This window comes from Teleopsis dalmanni, chromosome 1, assembly GCF_002237135.1.
Source record: "Teleopsis dalmanni isolate 2A chromosome 1, ASM223713v2, whole genome shotgun sequence".
Classification (NCBI taxonomy): Eukaryota; Metazoa; Arthropoda; class Insecta; order Diptera; family Diopsidae; genus Teleopsis; species Teleopsis dalmanni.
This window is the reverse complement of record NC_051846.1, coordinates 16,948,420-16,960,916: the sequence shown is the minus strand read 5'-3', so window position 1 is coordinate 16,960,916 and position 12,497 is coordinate 16,948,420. Positions and strand designations below refer to the sequence as shown.

The 12,497-nt window shown below is 28.6% G+C and overlaps 1 protein-coding gene across 2 annotated transcripts in view; it reads right to left on the bottom strand.

Moving 5' to 3' along the window:
• Positions 1-12,016, bottom strand: part of LOC119668579 (putative glutamate synthase [NADPH]) — a 33,398-nt gene extending 21,382 nt beyond the window's left edge. For both annotated transcript variants that reach the window (XM_038078131.1, XM_038078132.1), the window contains exon 1: positions 11,908-12,016. The gene's annotated coding sequence lies outside the window, so the exon portion shown is untranslated. The remainder of the gene's footprint in view (positions 1-11,907) is intronic.
• Between the last annotated feature and the right edge of the window lie 481 nt (positions 12,017-12,497).

The following is a 12,497-nucleotide window of genomic DNA, read 5'->3' as shown; positions in this document are numbered from 1 at the left end:
ATGAGAAATAGGCGAATAGGTAGGTATACGCACAAGTCACAAACTCATAAATTTGCTACAAAAAAAAAAAAAAATACACAACGACTGAAGATACACGCAAACCACGCGTGGATACTGCATGACCAGTTCAAAAAATGCCTTAATTAAAAACAAATAATAATAAAAAAAATTAGCGATCAAAATACAAAAATTGCTAATTTAACAACTTGAACTTTTCAGATATTCTATTTTAAGTTTTATAAAAATCAATTATTGCTTAGAATTTTAGATAAAGTAAACTTCAAAGTAAAACACCAAATTAGATCAATTAAATGTAGCTAGAATTAAAACTTAGTTCTAAAGCCATTCAATATCTAACACTTTAGATGTTTACACTTACGTACGTGTAAGTGCTGTTTATATTATACAAAAAACTTGATGTTCGCACTGTTTGACGAAAATATCAAATATAAATCCAAATTTATACCAAATAGTTTGAATGGCCCCCTTATAGCATTTTTAGAATTTAAAATATTTGATGCAAAACGGACCATCTGGATATTGGAATACTAACAGACAGACCATTACGCCTATTTGGCATAATTTTTGATAATCTTTAAAGTATCGGTTATTAAAGATATCACACTTGGTATGTCCAAGTGTTGATTAAGTCATTATAGTACGTTTTCACTGTCTTTGTTAAACCAGTTAACTTACTTGAGCTTTAAGTAATTCAAGCAATCTCAAGTAAGTTAACTAGTCTAACGAAGCCAGTGGAAACATACTATGTATTTGTATATAAACACATATTTTTATTTTAAACTTTTTATCGAAGTTTTCGATGTCCATTTCGACACGAAATCAATAGATACTCGTATCATAGTTGCAAAGATCCAACTAATTTAAGTGATTGCAGTGACCTGTAAAGTAAGTATTTGATCATACCGGTCGTTTTGAAAAATATAAATATATATAACCTTATTTTTCAAAATCTATTGATAAGATATTGTTTAATACATATGCGTTAGGGAGTTGGAGTGAATTGAATTAATATATAAGAAGATGATTGTATTAAAAATTTGGAACGTTATTAAAAAAATAATATAAATCCGGAAGAAGTTGAAAATTGAGAATAAACCCAACATGCAAGATTGAATAATTCTCCAATATTTTCGCAAGAGCATGATATTAAACATGGGGTGATATGGAGTAATGTGATGCGGACGGTGATTTGTAATGGAAGCTATTTTAGTAAAGTAAACTGAATTGTTTACTACCGCAACTTTTTCCAGTATGATATAGCCAACTTCACGAAATATCATGATTTACATCCTATCTAGTGCTAACTGGTATATAGTAATTATTTAGACGCGCCATATAGCTTTAATTTAAAAATTTGCAACTTTAAAACCAGATATCGCGTAAACTAAGCTATATGGATATATAGCGTTGTGAAAACATTTCTCAAAATAGCTCTATTTACTAATATCTAGTTTCACGTAGACGTGCCCATATTTTTTACTATCGGACTTAGTAAAATTCAGCTTCATGAATATTAATCCTATTTAACTCTCCCATGTACCCTTAATGAATCAATCGAAATGATGACTAGTTCTACTGTACGTATCGATGGCTGTTAACGTTTCACAATTTATTTTTATGAGGAGGATTTAGTGGGTTGAAGTTTCACATGGAGTCATTTTATGCATTCCGTTTATGGGAGAAGAAGGTTGGGAGAAATATATCAAAATAAATATTTGAAACGATTTTGTTATCCGTTACGTAATGTAACAATAGATTGGCGTTTTGTTTTGCGGTTTTGAACGGTAGTAAAGAATTCTGTGTACTGTTTTTTACATCAATCAATCAAAATTTCAATTTTATTTTATTTAATATATAATATTGCAAAATTCATTGCTGTCAATTGCGTCGTTGTAATTAAAAATCAATCACATTTTCCAACAGTTGAATAAAATGTAATTTTGCATTTATTTGCCTTTGCTTTTGCCTTTGCCTTAATGCGCATATTTTGTAGAACCGCAAAGTAAATAAAATCAAATATAAATTACAACGAAATGAAAACGTTTTTTATATATAAAAACACATATCTCATATAACTGATTAAGTATACAATGTAATATATATACATACACATATACATCATTATAAAGAATATATGTAACCGAAAATCGGACAATTTCGATAGATGCGTCAAAATAGGCATAATTGCAAACTGATAAGAAGTGAAAAACATAAAGTATTTCCTATATAAAATACGTTTACTACACATCAATGTATCTACATAAATGCATGTATATGAATGTATTTCAAATTCATGAAATTTAATCAATATCAAATATATTACGAGTATTTATTGTACAAACGAATGGCACGGCACATTCGAGTATGCGAATGCAATATGCGAATGCATATGGGGTAGCAAGTCATTGAAATAAAAAAGTTGATTTCTTTCATAATCAATATCATCGCATAAACACGTGAATTAAAAAAATTAAGCACTTTTGAATATTCTCAATGAATTTTTTACAGTGCAACTTTTTAGCAATAAGTGCCTTTCCAATCTGCTGACCAGATACGCAGATACGCAGATACTGCGCTTTAAATTGTTTTAATTATTGAACTAAAAATAACCTGCTAATTACTTTAATTAAATTGCTAAATGTTTCTAGTTTGGCTAAGTTGATGTACCAGATACATATCACGGGGTTTTAATTCATTTTAACTCTGTACAAAGGTAGTAAATTCGAAATTGACACTATGATATTATCCAAAAATAACCTACTAATTATTTAAATTAAATTGCTAAATGATTCTAGCTTGGCTACACGTGGTACATATTGTATTAGTATCTTCTAAATAAGAGGAGTAATTTTGGAATTTATGATATACTATTATCACATATGGTTATTATAATATCCATATAAAATATAATATAAAAATATAATAACAGTACTCTAATAATATATAATATAATAATAGTACTCTAATAATATAAAATGGTTGATACGGAAATTCTGAATACTTTTCACAGGAACTATAACTTTCAAAGCATGTGTTCATTTTGTGTGGCGATTTTACTTATATTGTTCTATGTAGTTTGAACTCTGCCATTTAAATCCCAAGAAGTGCTACTTTCTGAAGGATATTATCTTCGAAATTACTTAATAGAGAACAAATGTAAAATTAAAAATTTCAAGTCAAAACTTAAAAATCTCCAACATCAAGTAGTTAAGTAATTAAATTCAATATTGAAAATGTCAAATCAATTTTAAAAATTAATTATTTACATATACTCGTATATATATATATATACTGCTCACTAAATATTGATATTACTTACACTCATACACCAATAATTTTTGTGAATATTAACTATAACAATTAATCCAGAAATTGAATGTGACTTCATTACAAATTGGGTTTCTTGCCCATTTGTGGGTATTTTTATGTTTCATGTTTTTATGTTTTATGTTTCCTAATAATAAATAAGTTATATTTATGCATCTTAAATATTGAAAATATTGTGTGTATTCGTTGCACATAAATATTACTGTAATAGTAGTATCGCAAGCATGACTGATGCTTTGCTCAACTTTTTGACCCTACCAGAAAATATACATATATTAATATATATAGAATTGCAATTGGGTTTTCATTTGCGAGACCCCCTCAATTCAGCACTACGGGATCCGGTTGTTCTGGATACTGAGTTGGCTTCGCAAGACAAACCCAAAGCTACACAGGAAAGTTGATAACTCTATGATTTCACTCAATTTGGATTTGAATTTTACTGTGCAGTGACAAAAAGAACCACAGACGTTTTGATAAGCCTCGCTTCTTAACAAATATATAATATTAATTGATAACGACGTTAATTGGTGTATTATCTTGACGGGAATATAATGACTACTTGTATAACAAATATATATTTGCGTAAAATTAATTAATGGGAACGAGAAGATATATATAATGAAATTTTTTTAGGAAGCTTTCCATGAAACATTTTTAATTTATAAAAGTCAGTTCAAAAACAGTGGTGCAAATTTTATTGAAGTCTGATCTAAGAACATTTTTTAGAAAATCTTTAAAAAATTCTCGGCAGTTTTGACAACCCGAATTGAGCTTCAAAAACTTCTTAGATTCGCAAAACCAAAACATGGATTTTGCATGGCGCATGGAGGTCTTGCTTCATCTAGTATTACTATTTTGCACAGTTATCATGAACTCGGCATCATGATGGTATAGATACTAAGAATGAAATTTATTAAAAGAAATTATTGTGTTCTAATCCAGAGTTCTTTAAAGTAGCTTCACTATTGTTATACAAGCCTATATTGAGTGATGCAATTTATGCATATTTATATCCACATTAAAATCAATCGGCGAATATTAAACAACGATATTCAGAATAAATATACTTTTTTTATTATTTCATAATAAATTGTATTATTATTATTTATTAAATACGAGGTATATTAGGACTATCAGTATAAAATTGTTGGCATCCGTTTTGTTTAATTTATATTGAATACTTGAAGTTAAATACAAAATACATAAAAGGCATTAGGTATATATATATACATATGTTAGTATTATATATTAGTATATATATTAATTAAAAATCAGGTCTATGGTAGTTTATATGTGAACTATGATTATCATGAGATGAGCACGTGTAAGGTATATTATGATGTTAATTCATCATTATTATCAGGCTCAAGAGTTCATAGCGATGCAGGCTACATCAGATGTTAATTAGATGTAGATAAATTCTAATAAATACTAATAAAAAATAAATTAAAATTCATTTCAGGTATTTGATGCCAAAATAGGAATTTACTACTAATAAATAATTACATTTTATCTAACAAAAAGATACTTGCATAAATTTTTATTCTATCGTAGATGTTTGAACGGTTTAATTTATTACTATGGGTACAATTTAAAAATAAATACCTAATTACCGTGTAACAGACTTCATGGAAGGAATTGTAAAAGGCAGCGAAATTGAATGGTGACAGTTCCCAAATAATAATGTTTGATTCTCAAATATATTACTCTTTACTCTTTACTCTTTAATGGTGAAAAAGGTATGTTGAAGATTACTTCACTAAAAAAAGTCAATTATATTCTAATATTAAGTAATTGGTAAATTACCTGTAATAACGTTTGTAACAAATTTTGCATTATACAAGTGTACATCTGTGCATGTTATCAGTTTAGTAAAATTTGTTTGTACAATGAATTTTAATTATTTAGCTTAAAACTAAGTAGGCGCCGACAATCTAACAATGTGTATGCATGTAGATACTAAAAATGTATCTCAATATTTACTTAGACACAATCTTACATAAGTACGATAATACACAACCATATTTGTGCACGACTATATGTAAGCAAATGTGATGAACAAAACTAATTAGCAATAAGGTTAAATTGCTACAGAACAATTTTTCTGAAATAATTTTTTCTAGCTTTAATATTTTCTTAAAAACTCCTAGTTAAAAGTAGTACTAATATGATTGCTTAAATTGAATAAGTCTTAAAATGGCCTGACACTGAGCAGTGGATACGTGCCAGCCACGACAGATTCAACCTGTAAGGCTGCATCACAGTACGATGTACGATGTACGAAATCGTTAATGTTATTGTCTACCAACAAAAATTCGTGATATACCAAACAGAAAAGATGATATATACTTTAGGAAAAATTAAGGAAGACATTGTTCCTTCTTTTTGGAAATGTCAGAGGCTGGTCAGAAAAATCATCATATTGACTATGTTGTATTCTCGATTTTTGGGCGAAATACTAGAAATAATAATTGTCAACGTTGGATAGACCGAACGGGTTATCTGTCACAAAATTCACCTTTCATTAACGGAAATCCATGATTGATGCGGTGGTAAATATAGCGTATACTATATGCGAGGCAACAAATGGAATAAGGTGGATATAGGGTGATAAGAAATAATGTACTGTTGACAGATAATTCAAGCAACAACCAGTATTGGAACACCATGGGACCTGTTGCGGATAATAACGAACTACTCGAAGGTAGAATACGGTTATATAACACAGATGATAGCGTGAAACAAAGTTACAAAGTTAGAGTTAACAGAGATGGTTTACTTCAGTACTCGAAATCATAACCTGAAAAGTAGGTGATCATCAAATTATATCCCAGCCCTGTATAAGACACCTAAGAGTTTAGATTGATACAAGGATACCATTTAAATATTATTTGAATGCGGAAAAAAAAGTATCTCAAAAAGTATCAAAAATACTACGAAATATGTGTAAAGTGCTTTGAAAGTGGAAAACGGTAAAAACTGTTGCAGTGAAGAAATTAAAGCAGTTCAACGTTCATGATTGCAGATTAAATAACTAGTGGTAACGAGTTTGACCGATAATTTTACAATTGGTCAGAAATGCTTTATAAATCCTCCCGGAAAATGTATTCGTATGGACGAGAGGTTTTTAGAGGGTTATATTTACTCACTGACTTAGACTTATTGACTTAGATGTTTTAACTTATTTAAAAAAAAAACAATAACCAATCTCTATGTGCTTTTTAGCCAGAATACCATATAAGAAAATCGATTAATAGTAATAATTTCTTATATGATTTATAGAATTTAAAAAAAGACAACATTGAAACATTTTGTAATTGCACTTTCTATTAAAGGCTAAAATACTTGCGTTTAAGGATTTTTTGCTAGAAATATTTCATACTCTAATAAACTTCAAATGTTAAAATTTAATACTTTTATATCAATATATCTTAAAAGAGAAGTAGTGAAATTAATCCTACTAGTTCTGTTTGCTTTTTTGACAACAATATTCCTTATCATTAAAAAACATGTCCAACAATCAAATTTATGAGTCTGAATTTCATGACATACTTTTAAATGCTTAAAATGCATTCCACCAAACTTTTGAAAACAGCTTTACTTATCGATGGAGAAATTATTAGTTCTGTTGGTAACCAATATGTGTATGGTTTTCTCAAAAAATGTGGACTGTACCCTGATATTCGGCAGCATAACAAATATGAACAAGTATTAAGTTAGATTAGGGTGCGATTCTAAGAAGTTGGGATTTAATCAAGCGATATTAAAAAAAAATAGCTTGTTTACAATAGCTATCTGGTCAAAATTTAAACCAAAAAGTCACTAATGTTTCTTTAATGCGATAAAGAAACAATTCCATCCTAATAGGTGTCATCACCGAACACTGTCTTATAAGATGAGTGCGGGTTTTACATCGAATTATTTTACAGCGCCAGTAGCAATGAGGCGGAATAATAATATCATTAACTAATAAATAACTCGTATACGTTGACAGAATATGTTCTAAAACGATTAACATACTACAAACATTTAATAGATGATATGATTAGTCGGATTGTGTACTAATTTAGTTTAACAGTCAGTTTCCAAATTAAAGAAATCGACATCCGCACACACCTGCCTATCTATCTCTACTTTTATCAATTTTGTAACAATTTCAATCTATCACTGAAGTAGTTCCTAAAAGCTAATAGATTCAGTTTTTAAGATAGTTTCAATTCATCTTTATAACGATTACAGAACTTATTCTGTAAAATTCATACATTTTATCTACGGACAGATAAATTAACTTATGTCTAGAAATGCAAATATCATCAATTTTGAAAGTTTCATAAAATTATTTATCTAACAAAACAACACTTTTTAGTATATTCTTTGTTTACTTAATATAGATTATTACATTCTGTTATCTTTTCATTAAAGTTCAACTATTATTTACCACCTTTAACCGTGGGAAAATCATTAAATACATATTTATTTGTATCAAGTACTCAGTACATGTCGAAAATGAACAATATTGGACTTAATTTGATATACCGACAGCTGTAGTTTATCATTTATAGCAGTGATTGCGCTTGACGCAATATTACAAAATACTCAATGATAGTTGGCAGTGTGGTTGTAAAAGGAATAATTTTTTTTTTGATGTTCTATTTTAAGCCTTATCAAAGCACCATTAAAGCAAACTGATTACTTTTCCGAAACACTTTTATGAAGATATGGGCCTTTTAAGGAGTCGGAGAGGATTGGGGAAAATGGAACAAAACGCCTCTAATTTGTGCTAAGGTGTCGATTTATGCCCGTGATAATAATCGTTTTCATTATCACTAGTAACTACATACAAATCGCAGAACTGACTTGTTGCTTTTTACTTTGTTTACTTTTTTGCATGATTTTAGGTTTGTTGACCAGCATTGCGTGACTATGAATTACGCCAACAGACTCAGCGCCCGAATCGCTCTGGACTTTGGTCGCATGCTTTATAAATTAGTTTGACTAAAATAAACCAATTGTTTGTGTTTTTATTTATGCGATTTTTTGCACATTTTTTGAATGAAACGCGTAGGCTAAAAAAATTTATATTTTGGCTTCGACATTGCGGTTTTAATATTTTTTTTTTGTTTTTATCAGATGTCTAAATTAAAAATTTACTTAGTTTATTAAATGGAAAATTTTTAAAATTCATTTTTAAGTGAAAAGAAAAAATATTATTCTGCACACATGCAAACAATAAAAATTAAAGACTGTGAAAAAAAATTTCGGGTCGTTTTTAATAATAATAACATTATATATGGTACATATATTTACACTTAGAAAGGTAAGCTATCCACAAGTAAACTCAAAAAAACAATACAATTCTACAATGTGAAGTTGTACAACATATTGGATACATGATTTTAGTCGGTTTATCTTGGAAATTCATATAGAACATGAGCTGTCGCAATTTGTTATAAATTGATGCAAACTCTCAATTGAGTCTAGAAAATAAAACTCTAATGTACAAAGTGATGCTAAATCCGATGTGGAGATATATCAAAAATTTTGAGACACTGCAAGTACCTCTAAAATAAAAATATTGCAAAGAAATCACTCTAAAGCGATTAGGAATAATATCAATGATCCATGGTACGGAACGAGTTACGCTATATATCAAGACCTTAGCTTGCCTTTGGTAAAGAACGAAATTCCTAAATTTAGCAAAAGAAAAAAAAAAACAAATAAAAAAAAACAAATAAAAAAACCAATAAAAAGGTATATAAAAATAGGTAGACATTTTAATGAGCTAATAGTAAACCTTCGAGACAATAGCTGGTTTGCATATATGTTGAAAAAGTTTCAAGTTATAGATGTTGTAGATAAATACAAGTTAATTGTGTTTATATAATTGTTATTATACAGGTCTTAATGATATGGTCTTAATGAAGTCAAATGGAAATCATTTGCCTTCTGCGAAAAAATTGGCTTATTGTAAAAGCGGATAACATCTGTCTTGATTTGTATCTCTCTATATCTTAAGATCTCTTCATATGATGCACCACTTAAAGATTGCAATTTTCTCATGCACAATAATAGCTTAAGTTCAAAAATTATATTTATGTGTAAATATAAAATATAATTAAAATGAATTTTCATATAATCACAATAATTTATCATAATCACAAAGTTCAATGTTGATCTCTCATACAATATATAGTACTTTCATAATGCTTGATAATAATGTGTACTTTTAATTAATATTAATTATTATTGAATCAATTCTTAATTCTGAATTCAGTTCTTTTTTTATTAAAAATGCGTTATTAGTTATAACATAGATAAAAAAAAAGTAAGTAAATAAAGTAGTTGTACTTTATAACTTTACTTCCAACCTTAATCGTTGAGTGTCAGTGAATCCTGAGCGCATTCACAAATTGATTGGTATTTTAAACGTAAGAGCTAAAAGTGAATGATTTTTAAATCATTTACGAAAAAGCAAATGCTCAAAAATACAAAAAGAAATTTACAGAGCTAATCGAAATGAAAGTAAAATATTTTTCTTTATCATTATGCTACCTACAACATGCAACATGCAACATGCAACACTGATGCAATTGCAAACAAAATAATGGTTTTTGAGTCCCTGAAAGTTTGAATATAAAAACTGAAGTCAATTATTATAACTTCAGATACAGTTCGTAAGAGAAGTTCAAATAAATCAGTTTGCTTTTTCTGTTATATGTAAATATTGTGCTACAATAAACGAATAGATTTTGAATGCATGAAAGCTTGTACTTAGAAAGTAACATGTAAGATATCTGACGATTGTAAATTGATGAATGAAAATAAAATAGATTGAAAAATGTGTGACTTTTAAAATGTCTTTACCATTTAAATTGAATATAAACTTATTTACGAGTATAGAGTTTTTCAGTGTTGAACACTTTTTCTCAATAATATTTGGTGATCATATTTAGATATATTATATATCCAAGTGCCGTCTCTGAATTGGAGAACATATTTTTAAGAATTTTGATTTTTAAAAATACCAACTAATTCCCAAACAAAATTTTCCACTGAATTAAATTCAATTGCAATGTTTTCAGTTATTTCACTTGAGTCCTATTATTCTAACCAAGTGCCACTTAAGAGGCAACAATGAACTCTTTGAGCTTTGCTGGAAGTGCAGTTATCAGCATTACGAAATAGTTTTCTCGTGTTGAAAAGCGCTATGAACTCAAACAGATTGTGTAATAATTATGTAAGTTCTTCTGCTACTGAGCACCTACTTTGCTGAGCAACCCATGAAGGGTTTTACTGTGCCAAAGTAACAATAATGCGCAGTATCTACAATCGTTTCTATAGATGAATAGTAAAGAATAGATGAAAAAGAAGATTATATAACGCTGAAGTGAGGTGGGAAATTCATAGTATTTTCGTTGTGATTTTTTAGTATTTTTTCGTTTTGTTGCTGTAATTGTTGTAATATGTATGACATGAAAAATAATTTACAATGTTTATTCACTAAATAGTAAATAAGATTTGTATTTTCTATTCATTCTATTTTTCATTTTTATTTCGTTTCAGTAAAATGTATTTTTCTTTCAAAGTAATATGTCATTTGCAATCACTGAGTATAAATATACATATAACAATATTTATGTTTAATGTTACAATTTAGTTTAAGAAAGACCATATATATATATATATATATATATATATATATAGTAATAACAGAAACAAACACGACCCACGCAAGGAATTCTTATTTGACGTAAAAAACCACCAAAACGCTTGGAAATCAAAGACAAAGAGGTAAGGAAGCTTCATTTAACCCAATAATATGGGGCATGAGCAGATGAAGGAAAGACTGTTATCATTAATGGCAGACACAGTGGCTACCATTGAAGCCACACATTTTTCACATAAAATAAAAATCACGAAAAAGACTGAGAAACATTCAAATGTTGTGTGTAACCTTACGTCGACCTTGGCAATGTAATAAAAGCCATTCCGGTAGTTGCAAAAAGAATACAAGAAAAATCAGTCGCTCCTTACAACATCCAGCAGATTGGAGTAAGCAGAGCGAAAGCAGAGCCAAAAATAAACAAAAGCAACACAACTTAGCAGAAGCGCGAAATATCACCGTAAAATACAAAAACATACTTCATCAGACAGCAAGCAGCAGCAGCAGCTGCTGTGTGAAAATGTGTATCCATACTAACTCCTCCAGATGTGTGTATGTGTGTATGGGTATGTGTATGTGTGTGTATGCCGCTATGTAGATATTATTGATTTTTTAAAGCAGTTTTTCTGCACCCCCAGAGATCATTTTTAATTATTATCTAGGAATTATATTCCTATGTACATTAGCTTAAGTAATGAAAGCACTAAACATTAAATTATAAATAAAATCTTTTCATCAAAAGGAAGCACATCGTCAAAAGTCAACTATTTTTGCAATTTTAATATTTTTTGTTAAATTAAACAGTAAAAGGTACTGCGAAAATAGCTTAATTAAATTTGTTATATTTTTCGATTACGAAAATATGTCAAAAACAAATTATTTGATTATATTACAATATAAATGATGAAGACAAATTCTTAGATTTTTTGCGTTTTACGAAACTTTGACTTCACTGGAGTAGCTAGACGCTCTTACTCTTTTGAAAGACCGAATGAAACTGGAATACAATACAAAATGTGTTATTTCCGAGTAAAGCCTTTTCTCTACATTGCTCACATCAAAAATACTGAATTCTATAATGGCAAGCTTTTAAAAAGCATTAACTGCGGCTCGCCACTACAAGTTTCAGTTTGAGTGTAAAAAATTTTCTTTTTAAATTCTTGTGTCCTACATGCTCCGCACGTTCTACGTTAAATGCAAATTACATTAAGTAATACATGCAAAAAATCGTATTTATTGATGAAGAAATAAATATTGTTAAATAATTTAAAAAATTTTCTTTTTCTATTATGTTTATATTATTAAAACATAATAATAGAAATATCTTTCAAAAGGTTGAATTTCTATATTAAATGGTTCAAAATAATAATATTATCATACATAATAGCTGATTACAAATATTACATTTACATATCAACCACTTACCTCAATATGATTCTCCATTAATAGTATATGACATTTAAAAAAATTTGAATATATATAT